The sequence below is a fragment of the Bos javanicus genome, chromosome 3 (assembly GCF_032452875.1).
Source record: "Bos javanicus breed banteng chromosome 3, ARS-OSU_banteng_1.0, whole genome shotgun sequence".
NCBI lineage: Eukaryota > Metazoa > Chordata > Mammalia > Artiodactyla > Bovidae > Bos > Bos javanicus.
The window spans coordinates 19516251-19534743 of NC_083870.1; the positions used below are offsets into that span (position 1 = coordinate 19516251).

The following is an 18493-nucleotide window of genomic DNA, read 5'->3' on the forward strand; positions in this document are numbered from 1 at the left end:
AGGAGGGGTATCTCCTCACCGCTGCCCCTGCTGACCTTGAAAGTGGAGTGGCTCCTCTCAGCCCTCCTGAGCCACACATACAATACATTCTCTTTCCCACACATATGCATACACAGATAATCATTTGAAGTTCAGTTGAGGGCACTTCTAATGTGCTGCTCCGTACAATTATTCGAATCATGTTTGGACCCACTTTCTTCACAAAATCGGGGATAGAGCAGGAAATAAAAAGGTTGGTTTGGTGTGACTGAGATTCCTTTAACTGTACACTGTGGTGAATAATTTTTTCCCGTAGTAGTGCTGTGAACTGCTGACTCACTGTGGTTTCTGTGAGGAGACTTGGTAATGGATCACACATTCATTGTCATGCTAGGGGAGGAACTCTCACTCTGAAAAGGATTCAAGGAATTTCCCCTCATTTCGCCGTCATCTCTTGGAGTGCCCGGCTGATCACTCAGGCTCATATTATTGGGGGAATTCTTGGAAATACTGTCCATATCTCCTGAGCCTAAAGAGCCATTCATGTGATGTGACTCCATGTCTCCTAATCCACCCATAGGACCATCTGATCCAGGGCCCATTGGAAAATTAGGCCTGTTAGGTCCTGGAGGTATTGCATTCATTAAAGTATACATATTGTCTCTAGAGTTGGTTGAATCTGCTGGACTAGGCATGAAGGGTGTTCCTGGTGGCCCTCCACCTCCAGGAGGACCTACATAATTCCCAGGAGATGCTGAGGAGTATGGTCCCTCCACCTCCAGGAGGACCTACGTAATTCCCAGGAGATGCTGAGGAGTATGGTCTTGAATTGGCATTTGTTGGGTTTGGCCAAGGTCTACCACCACCTGGGCCCATGTTCATTCCAGGCATTCCGGGGCCACCCAAAACATTCCTTTTGGAGGAGTCATTCTCTGCATTGGCCTACCCATATTTGGATGACCTTGTTGTCGAGTTGGGTCCATTCCACTGGGAACTAATGGCTGACTTCCTGGGACACCTCCAAGTGCCTGGTTAGGTATCCTCAATGGGGGCCTTGGACCTCCAGGGTACTGAGGTGACATAAAAGGCTGAAAGAACCCTGGTGGTACAGGGCCTACTGCCATGCTATCTCCTGGGGGAATGTTTCCTAGCACTGGACTGGGAGCTGCTGCAGCACTGTAATCATGGAAGGCTTTTGCTTCACTTGAATGTCCACATGTTTCCCGTCTTTCTGGAGCTGCACAGTAGAGACCCCAAAATACACACCACCAAGAATGTAAGAATCCTGATGGCTCCCGCAAAGTGATGTTCTTTTCCCATCTTATCTCTGATAAAAATGTTTGGGGTGATTTCTGAGCTCCTACATGGAGCAGATACTCATATACGTAGAGTGCTAACTTCTCCTGAGCCTGGCTGTCAGATGGGTCGGCACTGTTGTTACTAGCCTTTGCCGTACATCTTGTGCCGAGAGCAGCTCCTGCTGTCACACACCTGTCAACCCATCACAGCCTCCCCGGGAGCAGCCCCATCCCCATGGCGACCCATGCAACCACCAAGGATTGACATTTCTATATTGAATTTTTCCTTCTAGAAATATGGTTTACCTTTCCATAGTCATTTCCTGATCTTTAAGATTTTATCTTTTTCCTTATAGAGACCATGGACTTTAATACTTTTTACTAATTTTATCAACATAATTTACTATATCAATAACATAAAGAAACAAACCCGTAAGACTGTATCAATAGATACCCCCCAAGAAGCAGTGTGTGAAAATCAACAACCATTCCTAATAAAACTCTATGCAAAATAGGTATAGAAACAGAAATCTAAGTATAACAGTGTCCATTTGTCAAAAACTAACATCAAACTTATTAACTGCTAGAGTATTCAAATTAAGAACTAGACAGGGAGGTCCACTATTAGCATAAATATTTAACATTATTTTGAAGATTTTATCTGATTTGTTTATTCATATGGCACATGTTTATTGAGTGTTTGCTATGAACTGTTTTAGGTACAACAGTCTATAGAGCAATGAAAAAATATCTTGCCTTTGCAGAGCTTACAGCTGAAGGAATGAGGCAGTAAAGTAGAAAGAGTGGCATAAATGTTTGAAAAGAAGAGATAAAATTATTTAGCTTTTCATATATGATTACACTTCTAGAAATCCTAGTCAATTAAAAACTAAAAATAGAAAATAAAGATACACAAGCTTTTTTTAAAGATTTTTCTGATGTGGACCACAAAGTCTTTATTGAATATGTTACAATATTGCTTCTGTTTTATGTTTTAGTTTTTTGGTTAGTCTTGTGGGATCTTACCTCCTCGACCAGGGATCAAACCCGCATCCTCTTTGGTAGGTGAAGTCCTTAACACTGGGCTGCCAGGGAAGTCCCTGTTACATAAACTTTTGAGAGTAGCAATGACTAATTTGAAATAGACATGATTAAAATATCTCTCTTATTAAAGTGTTTTTTATTCATACTCAGATTCACAATATTTGAGTCCTAACATTAAAAGAGCAAGCAGATGTTCACAACATATGATCTCCCCAAACCACTTGGCCTAACCCATCCCATTCAGAGGACCCCTTGTGCTATGAAAGCTCATCCCCTGGAATGTGCAGTGGAAAAGCCAGCTATTTGTACATCCGGTTCTATTGTGTCCATTCTTCTTTGTGTTTGGGGGCCCGTAACTGGTGTATTAAATTAAGATTGTGCAGTGACTTGCTGAATCAGGAGGCACAAGCCACCTGCTTTGGTTGGCAGGTAGCTCCTTCAGCATCTGTGCTCACACTTTAGGGAAGTGAAACCCTGGGGTCGTTTTTATTGAAGGCACAATTGTAGTCCATTTATACAAAGGGAGTCACAAGATTTATTCCTTGCAGATCCCAGAAACAGAGTGTGTGTAGGGGGGAACAGGGGCATGCACAGTGAACAAGGGGAAAGCCAGATCTCTGTCCCATGTTACAAACGAGCAAGAAATAGAGAGCAACGTAGCAAGCTTGGGGTAGAGGTCACCAACTGTTCTGGGGCTCAACACTCAGTAGTTATTTTAAAAGATCCCCACCTCCTAGAGTAATGAAAATAAAAAGAAAAATAAACAAATGGGAACTAATTAAACATAAAAGCTTTTGCACAGTAAAAGAAACCATAAACAAAATGAAAGACAACCCACAGAATGGGAGAAAATAATTGCAAATGAAGTGACCCACAAGGGATTAATTTCCAAAATATGCAAACAGCTCCCAGCTCACTATCCAGAAAGCAACCCGATCAAAAAATGGGGTGAATATCTAATAGACATTTCTCCAAAGAAGACACACAAATGGCCAAGGGGCATTTTGAAAAGATGCTCAACATCACTAATTATCAGAGAAATGTAAATCAAAACTGTAATGAAGTATCACCTCACACCTGTCAGAATGGCCATCATCGAAAAATCTACAAACAATAAATGCTGGAGAGGGTGTGAAGAAAAGGGAACCCTTCTCTGCTGTTGGTGGCAATGTAAATTGGTATAACTACTATGGAGATCAGTATGGAGGTTCCTTTAAAAACTAAAAATAGAGCTGCCACATGATCCAGCAATCCTACTAGTGGGCGTATATCCAGAGGAAACCATAATTTGAAAAGATACATGTACCTCAGTATTCATTGCAGCACTCTGTACAATAGGCAGGACATAGAAGCAAACTAAATGTCCATCAACAGAGGAATGGATAAAGATGTAGTGATATATACAAGGGAATATTACTCAGCCATAAAAAGAACAAGATAATGCCATTTGCAGCTACAAGGATGGACTTAAATATTGTCAACTGAGTGAAATAAGTCAAGACACAGAAAGCCAAATACCATGTGATATTACTTATATATGGAATCTTTAAAAAATGGTACAAAGATCCTATTTACAAAACAGAACTAGAGTTGCAGATGAAGAAAAACATGGTTACCAAGGGGATAAGGGGGCAGTAAATCAGGAGACTGGGATTGACTTATATACATTACTATATGTAAAATAGATAAATAATAAGCCAGGCTCTTCTATCCATGGAATTTTCAAGGCAAGAATACTGGAGTGGGTTGCCATTTCCTTCTCCAGAGCATACCCCCACAGATCAAACCCACATCTCTTTCGTCTCCTGCATTGCCAGGCAGATTCTTTACCGGTAGCACCCTGGGAAGCCCATGTATAGCACAGGGAGCTCTCCTCAGTACTCTGTAATAACCTATATGGGAACAGAATCTGGAAAAGAGTGGATATATGCATATGTCAAAGCTATGGTTTTTCCAGTGGTCATGTATGGATGTGAGAGTTGGACTATAAAGAAAGCTGAGTGCTGAAGAATTGATGCTTTTGAACTGTGGGGTTGGAGAAGACTCTTGAGAGTCCCTTGGACTGCAAGGAGATCCAACCAGTCCATCCTAAAGGAGATCAGCCCTGGGTATTCATTGGAAGGACTGATGCTGAGGCTGAAACTCCAATACATTGGCCACCTCATGCAAAGAGTGGACTCGTTGGAAAAGACCCTGATACTGGGAGGGATTGGGGGCAGGAGGAAAAGGGGACGACAGAGGATGAGATGGCTGGATGGCATCACCGACTCAATGGACAGGAGTTTGAGCAAGCTCCAGGAGTTGGTGAGGGACAGGGAGGCCTGGTGTGCTGCAGTCCATGGGGTCGCAAAGAGTCGGACATGAGACTGAGCAACTGAACTGAACTGATTCACTTTGCTGCACAGCAGAAACACAACATTGTAAATCAACTATACTCCAAGAAAAATCAATTTAAAAGAAAAAACTAAAACTAAAACATTCCCCAGGAAAAGCAAAACAGGAACTTGGCATAGGACTTCTAAGCTCAAGTCTTTATATGAATGTTCAGACTCTGGTGTGATGGGGTTGTCACACTGTAAAATGCCTAGGCAGCAACTCAAAATAATTGTCTTCTCATCACACCTTTAAGTATTTATTGAACTGCATGGCTCCAAGTTCTAGCAGAAGTAGAGGAAAGTTCATGCCCAACCTACACAACCCTCCCAGGGAAGTAAGCCCTTCTGTTTATGGGTATTCACATTTCCCCATCATCCCTCCTAAGTCAAACAAACAGAAGTTGGAAGATAATTCTAACATGCTTCCTGCCAAAATCATGCTTGAGAGTCATTGTCACTACATTGTTGAGTGAATGGTCAGGGAAGATTAGAGTCAAATGTATACCTTTAGGTAAAGGCCACTGTTTGAGACAGGAGAGTATAAGAAAAATGTAGGCTTATTAAATGTGTTTGCAAAAACAGTAAAATAATAAAAATGGAATCCAACAGTATATTAAATAATACATTATGGGCTTTCCTGGTGGCTCAGACAGTAAAGACTCTGCCTGCAATGCAGGAGACCCAGGTTCAATCCCTGGTTTGGGAAGATTCCCTGGAAAAGGGAATGGATGGCTACCCATGCCAATATTCTTGCCTGAAGAATTTCATGGACAGAGGAGCCTGGTGGGCTACAGTCCATGGGGTCACAAAGAGTCAGACACGACTGAGCGACTAACACACTACACATGACTGAGTGGAGCTTATCTCAGGACTTCAGGGTTAATTCACCGTTAGGAAATTTATCAATGTAGTTCACCAGAATAAAAAAGAGAGAATATATCAAAAGAAGCAGGAAGAGAATTTGATGACATTTAAAACAGACGTCCATGAAAAAGAATATACACATCTTTTAACAAAATAGGAATAGAGGGAAATTTCTTTAGCCTGATAAAGGATAACCACCAAACTCCTACAAGGAGGGGCTTCCCTGGTGGCTCAATGGTAAAGAATCCACCTGCCAATGCAGGAGACATGGGTTTGATCCCTGGTCCAGGAAGATCCCACATGCTGTGGAGTAACTAAGCCCATGTGCCATAACTATCGAGCCTGTGCTCTAGAGCCCAGGAGCCCAACTACTGAGGCCAGAGCACCCTAGAGCTCGCGCTCTGCAAGAAGGGGAGCCACCACAATGAGAAGCCTGAGCACCACAGCTAGAGAGAGAGTAGCCCCGACTCACCACAACTAGGGAAAAAAAGCCCTCCCAGCAACAAAGAGCCAGCACTGCCAAAAATAAACAAAACTGCACGTCCAAAAAAAAAAAAAAAAAATCCTACAAGGAGAGTGGAGGGCTATAGTCCATGGGGTTACAGAGTCTACTTAGCGACTAAACAACAATAAACAGTAGTTAGTGGTAAAACTTTAGATGCAGTCCCATAGTCTGGTTAAAGTAAAGAACATGATAAAGGCATTATCAGTGCATCTGATAGGCTGGCAATTCTCACCTCATAAGTAAAACAAAAGGAGGAAGGCAGGGAGGAAGGAAACAGAAAGAAAAAGAAATGAGGCACAGGAATTAAGAAAGAAGAAAAAATGTGGAGAGGCAAATGAACGCCTACATAGAAAATCAAAGAGACTAAATGGGCATGCCATGAAAGTGTAATGAAATATAGAATTCCATTCAGAAGAGCATAACAATATTGAGGAATAGAATTTTATGAGAACTAAAGAAAATAAAACATAAATCCAGACAAAATGGTGTAATGAGAGGCCCGTAAGAAAATATTTATAAACAAAAAGATTTTTTCAGGATATAAATCTGAGTTTGTTAACGTGTTAGTCACTCGGTCGTATCCAGCTCTTTGTGACCCCGTTGACTGTGGCCCGCCAGGCTCCTCTGTCCATGGAATTCTCCAGGCAAGAATACTGGAATGGGTTGCCATGCCCTTCTCCGATCTGCCTGACCCAGGGATTGAACTTGAGTCTCCCACACTGCAGATTCTTTACCGTCTGAGTCACCAGGGAAGCCCTGAGTTTGTTACCTCTTGTCAAAAGTTAAAGATGAAAGTACTCTTTCCCAGGTGACGCAGTGGTAAAGAATCCACATCTCCAGTGCAGGAGATGCAAGAGATTTGAGTTTGATCCCTGAGTCGGGAAGATCCTCTGGAGAAGAAAATGGCAACCCACTCCAGTATTCTTCCCTGGAAAATTCCATGGACAGAGAGGCCTGGCAGGCTAAAGTCCATAGGGTTCCAAAGAGTTGAATACGACTAAGCACATTTTTTTCTCCACATTCTTGCCAGCAATAGTGCCATACCCCCTTTTCATTTTTTGCCTGACAGGTGGAATGTCATATTGTTATTTTACTTTGAATTTCTGGACTAACAGTGAATTTAAGCATCTTTTCATTATTTCTTGGCAGAAAATGTTCTCCTCTCTGCTTTGTTTATTGAAATTGTTTGTTCATTCTTATATTGGATTAATTTTTAAGAGCTTTTGACATATTATGAATACCAGCACACTGTCTTCCTACTTAGTGTGTTTATTCTTTCTTTCTTTTTCCTGGCCGTGCTGCACAGCTTGCAGGATCTTAGTTTCCTGACCAGGGACTGAACCCAGGGCCATGGCAGTGAAAGTACCAAGTTCCAACCACTGGACTGACAGGCAATTCCTTACTTATTCTTTCTTCAGGATAATTTTATCCAATTATAAACACACCAAATCATATTGGGATCCTAATTGAAATTATATTAAATATGTACATGAATTTTGGGAGAACTAACATTTTATGATAGTAAATAAATTCCTAAAACATGATTCAAACTGTAAAGATGACTGATAAATTTGATATCAAAATTTTAAAAATTATTATGATCCAAGATAATATTACAAAGTAAAATACAGGTGACAGGGAAATAAATATACCATATAAAGAACTAAAATTCTGAATACTTACTTACATATCAGTAGGAAAAACATAATCAATCCTAAGAAAATGAGCAAATAATATAAATAACAATGTATAGAAAAGAAATCCAAATGATAAAATATAAAAGACCCTCACTTAACAAAATGCAAATTAAAACATAAAAATACTACTTTTTCACCAATTAGATAATCAGAAATGAATTATTTGGCAATATCAACTGTTGGAGAAGGTATGGAGAAAGGTCCTTTATGGATTGCTGATGGGAGTGTATGTTGAAGCAGGCCCTATGAAAACAACTTGATAACATCTAATAAAATTGAAAAATACACCTGCTGAATGACTCTATGACCTATAGACAATCACACATAGGCACAAGGAAACAGGTTCAAGGATGTTCACTGGAGCGTTATTTGTAATAGCAAAAAATTGATAATAGTCTAAATGCCCATCAAAGAGGAAATGAATAAATTAAATGCAAAGTATTATTACAAACGAATGCTACAAGGTGGCTAAAAGGAGAGAACCTAACATATAACACATTGTGGAGTGAAGAGGGCAAACCACAGAATGATATGAATGATGTTATAGCTTTTGTGTTAAACACACAAAACACATGAGGCATATGTGTACCTGTATATATACACAAAATGGATTCATGATGGCAGTTGAAAAAGATTGTTATATAATCTTATTTATAATGGCACTCTGGGGAAAAATTCAAGGAATCTGTTAAAAATATACCCGAGGTAAAAGATCAAAAAAAGCTGCCAATCCAAAACAGAATTAAAGCAAAAGTATGCTTTGCTGGAGTGAGAGGAATAACTTGGTCTCTGGAAAGGGAAAGAGGGTTGGAAGGAGTCATAATGGAACTTTAGCTTTACTGTGTGTGTGTGTGTGTGTGTGTGTGTGTTAGTCACTCAGTCGTGTCTGACTCTTGAGACCTTGTGGACTGTAGCCCACCAGGCTCCTCTGTCCATGGAATTCTCCAGGCAAGAATACTGGAGTGGGTAGCCATTCCCATCTGCAGGGTTAACTTTTATACTTTTAAAAAAGAAGAATATATATATTTATTGCTTCTGTAGTGAATTTTTAAGGTATACCAGAGACTTTGGGCTTTAAGATGGTAAAGCAGGAATTTCCCTAGCGGTCCAGTGGTTAAGACTCTGCTGTTAATGCAGAGAGCCCGGGTTCCATCCCTGGTTAGGGAACTAGATCCCACATGTGGAAACTAAGACCCAGTGCGGCCAAATAAATAAATAAAAAGTAAAAAAAAAAAAAAAGAAAAACATGGCAAAGCAAAAATATCCTAAGAATCTTGGAATTTGGAGGCAATGGCTACCTTGAAAGGCTGGACTGAGATGGACACACTGAAAAAATCTGATTTAAATATAAACAGGATCACCAGGTATAACTAGATATTTGAGAAAAGCCACCAACATGATAGAGACAGAAATCCCCCTCCTCAATCAGACAGAAAAAGGTTTCTCACCACTCCTAAGTGAGATACTCAAGAGAATGAAAATATATGTCTAGAGGAAACTGGTACACAAATTCATAATCACCAAAAAGTGGAAAGAACCCATATGTCGATCAACTGATGAACAGATAAACAAAATATGTATAGCCGTACAATGGAATATTATTTGGCTGTGAAATTATTTGGCTGTGAAATGTAATGAAGTATTGATACCTACTATAACATGGGTGGGTGGACCTTGAAATCATCGCATGAAGTGAAATAAATCAGACATAGAAAGCCACATATGATATGGTTCTATTTATACAAAATGTCCAGAAAAGACAGATTTATAGATTAGTGGCTGCCTAGAACTGGGGGTGGAGAATGGAAAGTAGCTACTAACAGATACTATTTCCTTTTTGAGATTATGAAAATATTCTAAAATTCAATTGTGCTGATGATTGCATCACCTGTGAGTGTACATAAAAACCACTGAAATGATCAGTAAAAAAAAAAAAAAAAAAAAAGAAAGAAGCACTGAACTGTATACTTTAAGTGGGTAAATTTTATGATATGTGAATTAAATCCCAATAAAGCTGGTGTTATAAAGTCATCTAAAAGGAAGCAAAGATATTGGAGAGCAAAGGGGAAAACTTCAGCCGTCCTCTTTTCACGTTTGGAACAAGCCCTTCAAAAATCCTATTTCAGACAACTTGTCTCTGCAGCCACGTTAGTCGCTTCCAGTGCCTTACTATTTTCATTCTCATTAAGATAATTTATAGGATTAAATTAATCACTGGAACTTTTTTTCAGTGAATGTCCTTTTCTGAGTCACCTTCTGTTTTAGGGTCCCTGGCCTTGAGACAGTCTTCTATGAACTTTATGAAATGTGTCCTGTTCAGGCCTGCTTAGGCTAAAAATTAGTTTTAGAAAGTATAAATAATACCTATTTGTTATCTTAAAAATTAAGATAAAAATACATAAATAAAGTAAAAATATTCAATTTCACTCTTTTCCAGAAATAACCTTCCCTTGCATTTTGTTGTCTTTCCAGACTGCTTTTGTCCACATGCAACCAAAGGTATTTATTTTAAAAAAAATCATGTTGTACAGACAGTATGGCAGCTTGTTTTCACATTCAAATATCTTGACTCTCCTTCCGTGCCAGCATGTATGGCTTACTTATAATACTTTACTGTGATGACTTTATAGTATTCCACAACATAGATCTATCATAAAATGTTATTTTTTCTTTTTTTTAACTTATTTTTATTGAAGTACCATGTTATATTAGTTTCAGATATACAATCATGAATTGCTTTTAGGGTTTTTTTGTCCTCTGCATGTGGGATCTTAGTTCCCAGCCCAGGGGTGGAACCTGCACCCCCTGCTGGAAGCAGAGTCTTAACCACTGGGCCACCAGGAAAGTTTCCAATCAAGAACTGTTTCACCATCCTCCTTAATGAAATGTCTACTGTTTTTACTAGTACAAATAGTTATACAATAGATGGCTATTTTTGTATCTTTATGCACTTGGTCAGGTATTTCTATTAATAGAAATTCCCATTGATAATGTATCAGTATTCTCCTCTAATACGCCTCCATGCCTGTGTGCTCAGTTCCTCAGTTGTATCTGACTCTGCGACCTCGTGAGCTGTAGCCCACCAAACTCCTTTGTCCTTGGGATTATCCAGGCAAGAATACTAGACTGGGTTACATTCCCTCTTCCAGGGGATCTTCTCCACCCAGAGACTGAACCCAAGTCTCCTGCACTGGCAGGTGGATTCTCCAGCAGTGAGCCACCTGGAAAGACCCAGTCCCTCTCCAACACAGTGCATTATCAACCTTTCTAACTTTTGTCAAACTAATAGGGCAAAAGGCTTCGCTGGCCTGCGCTGGTTGTGAAACCTGATTGCGCACGTCCATGTGTGCTCAGTCGCTTCAGGTGTGGCCAACTCTGTGCAACCCTATGGACTGCCGCCAGCCAGGCTCCTCTGCCCATGGGATTCTCCAGGCAAGAGTACAGGAGTGGGTTGCCGCGCCCTCCTCCAGGGGATCTTCCCAACCCAAGGATCTAACCTGCATCTCTTACGTCTCCTGAATTGGCAGGCAGGATCTTTACTACCAGTACCACCTGGGAATGATTGTGCACATCTCTTCCCAATTCCACGTTTAGTGATGGCACCTTGGTAGCTTGAAATCAGTAGTTTAGTTCAGAAATCGGTAGTATTTACACCAAAAAATTGGCAAATGATACAAATTAAAAACACAGACACACAGGAAAGAAATATGAATAAAAACTGCTGTTCCAATTTTTAATTAAACTTATTTTGAGATAGGTATAAATTCACCTGCTGTGTATGAAATAATACATAATAATGGCAGAAACCAACACAATATTATAAAGCAATTATCCTCCAATTAAAAAAATGAATGAAAAAAAAAGCAAGATGCTGTGTATCCTTTACCCAGTTTCTCCCAAGGGGAACACCTTGCAAAGCTATAGTACACTGTCACAACCAGGAAAGTGACATTGCTACAATCAAGATACAGAGCATTTTATCACCTTCTGTTACCTATTTATAGCCACACCCACTTTCCTCTCACCCCCATCCACACCTTCAGTTCACTTCAGTTCAGTCGTTCAGTCATGTCCAACTCTCTGCGACCCCATGGACCGCAGCACAACAGGCCTGCCTGTCCATCACCAACTCCTGGAGTTTACTGAAACTCATGTCCATTAAGTTGGTGATGCCATCTAACCATCTCATCCTCTGTCGTCCCCTTCTCTTCCTGCCTTCAATCTTTCACAGCATTAGGGTCTTTTCCAATGAGTCAGCTCTTTCACATCAGGTGGCCAAAGTATTGGAGTTTCAGCTTCAGTATCGGTCCTTCCAATAAATATTCAGGACTGATTTCCTTTAGGATGGACTGGTTGGATCTCCTTGCACTCCAGGGGCCCCCAAGAGTCTTCTCTAACACCACAGTTCAAAAGCGTCAATTCTTCAGCATTCAGCTTTCTTTATAGTCCAGCACTCACATCCATACATGACTGCTGGAAAAATCATAGCTTTAACTAGATGGACCTATGTTGGCAAAGTAATGTCTCTGCTTTTTAATATGCTGTCTAGGTTTGTCATAACTTTTCTTCCAAGGAGCAAGCGTCTTTTGATTTCACAGGTGCAGTCACAATCTGCAGTGATTTTGGAGCCCCCCAAAATAAAGTCTGTCATTGTTTCCACTGTTTCCCCATCTATTTGCTATGAGGTGATGGGACCAGATGCCATGATCTTCGTTTTCTGAATGCTGAGTTTTAAAACAACTTTTTCACTCTCCTCTTTCACTTTCTTCAAGAGGCTCTTTAGTTTCTCTTCACTTTCTGCCATAAGGGTGGTGTCATCTGCATATTTGAAGTTATTGATATTTCTCCCAGGCAATCCTGATTGCAGCGTGTGCTTCATCCAGCCTGACATTTCTTATGATGTGCTCTGCATATAAGTTAAATAATCAGGGTGACAATATACAGCCTTGATGTACTCCTTTCCTGATTTGGAACCAATCTGTTGTTCCATGTCCAGTTCTAACTGTTGCTTCTTGACCTGCATACAAGTTTCTCAGGAGACAGGTCAGGTGGTCTGGTATTCCCATCTCTTGAAGAATTTTCCACAGTTCGCTGCAATCCACACAATCAAAGGCTTTGGCATAGTCAATAAAGCAGAAGTAGCTGTTTTTCTGGAACTCTCTTGCTTTTTCGATGATCCAACGGATGTTGACAATTCGATCTCTGGTTCCTCTGCCTTTACTAAAACCAGCCTGAACATCTGGAAATTCACAGTTCACATACAGTTGAGGCCTGGCTTGGAGAATTTTGAGCATTACTTTACTACCATGTGAGATGAGTGCAATTGTGCAGTAGTCTGAGCATTCTTTGGCATTGCCTTTCTTTGGGATTGGAATGAAAACGGACATTTTCCAGTCCTGTGGCCACTGCTGAGTTTTCCAAATGTGCTGGCATATTGAGTGTAGTACTTTCACAGCATCATCTTTTAGGATTTGAAATAGCTCAACTGGAATTCCATCACCTCCACTAGCTTTGTTCATAGTGATGCTTCTCAAGGTCCACTTGACTTCACATTCCAGGATGTCTGGCTCTAGGTGAGTGATCACACCACCATGGTTAACTGGGTCATGAAGATCTTTTTGTATAGTTCTTCTGTGTATTGTTGCCACCTTTTCTTAATATCTTCTGCTTCTGTTAGGTCCATACTGTCTCTGTCCTTTATTGTTCCCATCTTTGCATGAAAAGTTCCCTTGGTACCTCTAATTTTCTTGACGAGATCTCTAGTCTTTCCCATTCTATTGTTTTCCTCTATTTCTTTGCACTGATGACTGAGGAAGGCTTTCTTATCTCTCCTTGCTATTCTTTGCAACTCTGCATTCAAATGGGTACATCTTTCCTTTTCTCCTTTGCCTTTCACTTCTCTTCTTTTCACAGCTCTTTGTAAGGCCTCCTCAGACAACCATTTTGCCTTTTTGCATTTCTTTTTCTTGGGGATGGTCTTGATCACTGCCTCCTGTACAGTGTTACAAATTTCTGTCCATAGTTCTTCAAGCACTCTGTCTATCAGATCTAATCCCTTGAATCTATTTCTCACTTCTACTGTATAATCATAAGAAATTTGATTTAGGTCATACCTGAATGGTCTAGTGGTTTTCCCTACTTTCTTCAATTTCAGTCTGAATTTGGCAATAAGGAGTTCATGATCTGAGCCAGTCAGCTCCTAGTCTTGTTTTAGTTGACTGTATAGAGCTTCTCCATCTTTGGCTGCAAAGAATATAATCAATCTGATTTCAATATTGACTATTTGTTGATGTCCATGTGTAGAATCTTCTCTTGCGCTGTTGGAAGAGGGTGTTTGCTATGACCAGTGCATTCTCTTGGCAAAACTCTATTAGCCTTTGCCCTGCTTCATTTTGTATTCCAAGGGCAAATTTGCCTGTTACTCCAGATATTTCTTGACTTCCTACTTTTGCATTCCAGTCCCCTATAATGAAAAAGACATCTTTTTTAGGTGTTAGTTCTAGATGGTCTTGTAAGTCTTCATAGAACCATTCAACTTCAGCTTCTTCAGCATTACGGATTGGGGCATAGACTTGGATTACTGTGATACTGAAAGGTTTGCCTTGGAAATGAACAGAGATCATTCTGTTGTTTTTGAGATTGTATCCAAGTGCTGCATTTTGGACTCTTTTGTTAACTATGATGGCTACTACATTTTTTCTAAGGGATTCTTGCCCACAGTAGTAGATATAATGGTCATCTGAGTTAAATTCACCCTTTACAGTCCATTTTAGCTTGCTGATTCATAAAATGTCGATGTTCACTCTTGCCGTCTCCTGTTTGACCACTTCCAATTTGCCTTGATTCATAGACCTAACATTCCAGGTTCCTATGCAGTATTGCTCTTTACAGTGTCAGACTTTACTTCCATCACCAATCACATCTACAACTGTGTGTTGTTTCTGCTTTGGCTCTGTGTTTTCATTCTTTCTGGAGTTATTTCTCCCCTGACCTCCAGTAGCATATATGGCACCTACCACCCTGGGAAGTTCATCATTTTTGCCTTTTCATACTGTTCTTGGTGTTCTCAAGGCAAGAATACTGAAGTGGTTTGCCATTCCCGTCTCCAGTGAACCACGTTTTGTCAGAACTCTCCACCATGACCCATCTGTCTTTGGTGGCCCTACATGGCATGGCTTATAGTTTCATTGAGTTAGACAAGGCTGTGGTCCATGTGATCAGATTGGTTAGTTTTCTTTGACTGTGGTTTTCAGTCTGTCTCCCCTCTGATGGAGAAGGATAAGCGGCTTATGGAAGCTTCCTGATGGGAGAGACTGACTGAGAGGGAAACTGGGTCTTGTTCTGATGGGCAGGGCCATGCTCAGTAAATCTTTAATCCAATTTTCTGTTGAAGGGCGGGCTGTGTTCCGTCCCTGTTATTTGACCTGAGGCCAACTTATGGTAGAAGTAATGAAGATAATGGTCACCTCCTTCAAAAGGTCCCGTGCACACCTTAACTCCATATAATCGCTAATCTCTTCTCCATTTGTATATTGTTATCATCTCATCATGGCATCCGGTCCCACCACTTCATGGGAAATAGATGGGGAAACAGTGGAAACAGTGGCAGACTTTATTTTTCTGGGCTCCAAAATCACTACAGATGGTGACTGCAGCCATGAAATTAAAAGATGCTTACTCCTTGGAAGAAAAGTTATGACCAACCTAGATAGCATATTGAAAAGAAGAGACATTACTTTGCCAACAAAGGTCCGTCTAGTCAAGGCTATGGTTTTTCCTGTGGTCATGTATGGATGTGAGAGTTGGACTGTGAAGAAGGCTGAGCGCCGAAAAATTGATGCTTTTGAACTGTGGTGTTGGAGAAGACTCTTGAGAGTCCCTTGGACTGCAAGGAGATCCAACCAGTCCATTCTGAAGGAGATCAGCCCTGGGATTGTTTGGAAGGAATGATGCTAAAGCTGAAACTCCAGTACTTTGGCCACCTCATGCGAAGAGTTGACTTATTGGAAAAGACTCTGATGCTGGGAGGGATTGGGAGCAGGAGGAGAAGGGGACGGCAGAGGATGAGATGGCTGGATGGCATCACTGACTCGATGGACGTGAGTCTGGGTGAACGCCGGGAGTTGGTGATGGACAGGGAGGCCTGGCGTGCTGTGATTCATGGGGTCGCAAAGAGTCGGACACAACTGAGCGACTGATCTGATCTGATCTGGTCATCTCAAGAACATTATGGAGATTGAATTATATAGCTTGTGACCTTTTGTGATTGGCTTTTTTAGCATGATTCTCTGGAGATTCAACCAGGTTGTTGCATATAACAATAGTTCATTTTTTAAAAACAGAGATGTAATTGACATACAACATTATATTTGTTTCAGGTATACTACATAATGATTTGATATTTGTAGTTATTGTAAATGATCACCACAATAAGTCTGATTAACATCCGTCACTATAGTTACAAAATTTTTCTGTCTTGTGATGAGAACTTTTAAGATCTACACCCTTAGTAACTTTTAAATATACAATCAGTATTATTAAGTATAGTCACCATACTATACATTACATCCCCATGACTTATTTATCTTATAACTGGAAGTTTGTACCTTTTGATCCCCTTCCCCCACCCCCCAACCCCCACCAGCATCTCCAATCCTTGCCTCTGGCATGCTCTCTGTATCTATGACTTTGTTTGGTTTGTTTTTAAGATTCCACATATAAGTGAGATTATACAGTATTTGTTTTTTTCTTTCTGACTTATTTCAGTTAGTGTACTGCCCTCAAACAGAGTCAGACTTTATTTTGGGGGTTCCAAAACCACTGCAGATGGCGATTGCAGCCATGAAATTAAAAAGATGCTTACTCCTTGGAAGGAAAGTTATGACCAACCTAGATAGCATATTCAATACATGAACCTTGAACTTCCAGATGTTCACGCTGGTTTTAGAAAAGGCAGAGGAACCAGAGATCACATTGCCAACATCCGCTGGATCATCAAAAAAGCAAGAGAGTTCCAGAAAAACATCTATTTCTGTTTTATTGACTATGCCAAGGCCTTTGACTCTGTTGGTCACAATCAACTGTGGAAAATTCTGAAAGAGATGGGAATATCAGACCACCTGTCCTGCCTCTTGAGAAATCTGTATGCAGGTCAGGAAGCAACAGTTAGAACTGGACATGGAACAACAGACTGCTTCCAAATAGGAAAAGGAGTATGTCAAGGCTGTATATTGTCACCCTGCTTATTTATCTTATATGCAGAGTACATCATGAGAAACACTGGGCTGGAAGAAGCACAAGCTGGAATCAAGATTGCTGGGAGAAATATCAATAACCTCAGATATGCAGATGACACCACCCTTATGGCAGAAAATGAAGAGGAGCTCAAAAGCCTATTGATGAAAGTGAAAGAGAAGAGTGAAAAAGTTGGCTTAAAGCTCAACATTCAGAAAATGAAGATCATGGCATCTGGTCCCATCACTTCATGGGAAATAGATGGGGAAACAGTGTCAGACTTTATTTTTTGGGCTCCAAAATCACTGCAGATGGTGATTGCAGCCATGAAATTAAAAAATGCTTACTCCTTGGAAGGAAGGTTGTGACCAACCTAGACAGCATATTCAAAAGCAGAGACATTACTTTGCCAAAAAAGGTCCGTCTAGTCAAGGCTATGGTTTTTCCGGTAGTCATGTATGGATGTGATAGTTGGACTGTGAAGACAGCTGAGCAGTGAAGAATTGATGCTTTTGAACTGTGGTGTTGGAGAAGACTCTTGAGAGTCCCTTGGACTGCAAGGAGATCCAACCAGTCCATCCTAAAGGAGATTAGTCCTGGGTATTCATTGGAAGGATTGATGCTAAAGCTGAAACTCCAATACTTTGGCCACCTCATGTGAAGAGTTGACTCATTGGAAAAGACTCTGATGCTAGGAGGGATTGGGGACAGGAGGAGAAGGGGACGACAGAGGATGAGATGGCTAGATGGCATCACCGGCTCGATGGACATGAGTTTGACTGAACTCTGGGAGTTGGTGATGGACAGGGAGACCTGGCGTGCTGTGGTTCATGGGGTTGCAAAGAGTCGGACATGACTGAGCGACTGAACTGAACTGAACTGAATTACCCTCAAGGTCCACCCATGAGTTTTCAAATTTGCAAATGGCAAGATTTCCTTCTTTTCATGGGTAAAAAAATATCCATGTGTATGTGTTTGTGTGTGTGTGTGTAATATTTTCTTTATCCATTCATCCATAGAGGGACACTAAGGTTGCTTCTATATCTTGGCTAGTGTGAATAATGCTGCTATGCTATGGGGGTACTCATATTTTTTCATGTTAGTGTTTTCATTTTTTTGACTAGGTACCCAGAATTGTAGTTGCTGAATTGTATGGCAGTTCTATTTTTCATTTTTTGAGTAACCTCCATGTTGGTTTCCATGGTGGCTGCACCAGTTCGTTTATTATTTATTTATTCCTATTAGCAGTGCATCAGGGTTTCCTTTTCTCCAAAGCCTCACCAACACTTGTTATTTGCTGTTTTTTGACAATAACCATTCTAACAGGTATGGAATGTTATCTCATTGTGCTTTTCATCTGCATTTCCCTGGAGAGCAGTGATGCTGAACACCTTTTCATGCGCCTTTTGCCCATCTGAAGATCCTCTGTGGGAAAATGTCTATTCAGATTCTTGGCCCATTTATTAATTAGATTGTTCTTTTGCTGTGAAGTTGTAT

At 40.6% G+C, this 18493-nt stretch overlaps 1 pseudogene; it reads right to left on the reverse strand.

Annotated features, from left to right (window-relative positions):
• Positions 1-267: 267 nt before the first annotated feature.
• On the reverse strand, positions 268-1437 carry LOC133241404 (single-stranded DNA-binding protein 2-like; annotated as a pseudogene).
• Between the last annotated feature and the right edge of the window lie 17056 nt (positions 1438-18493).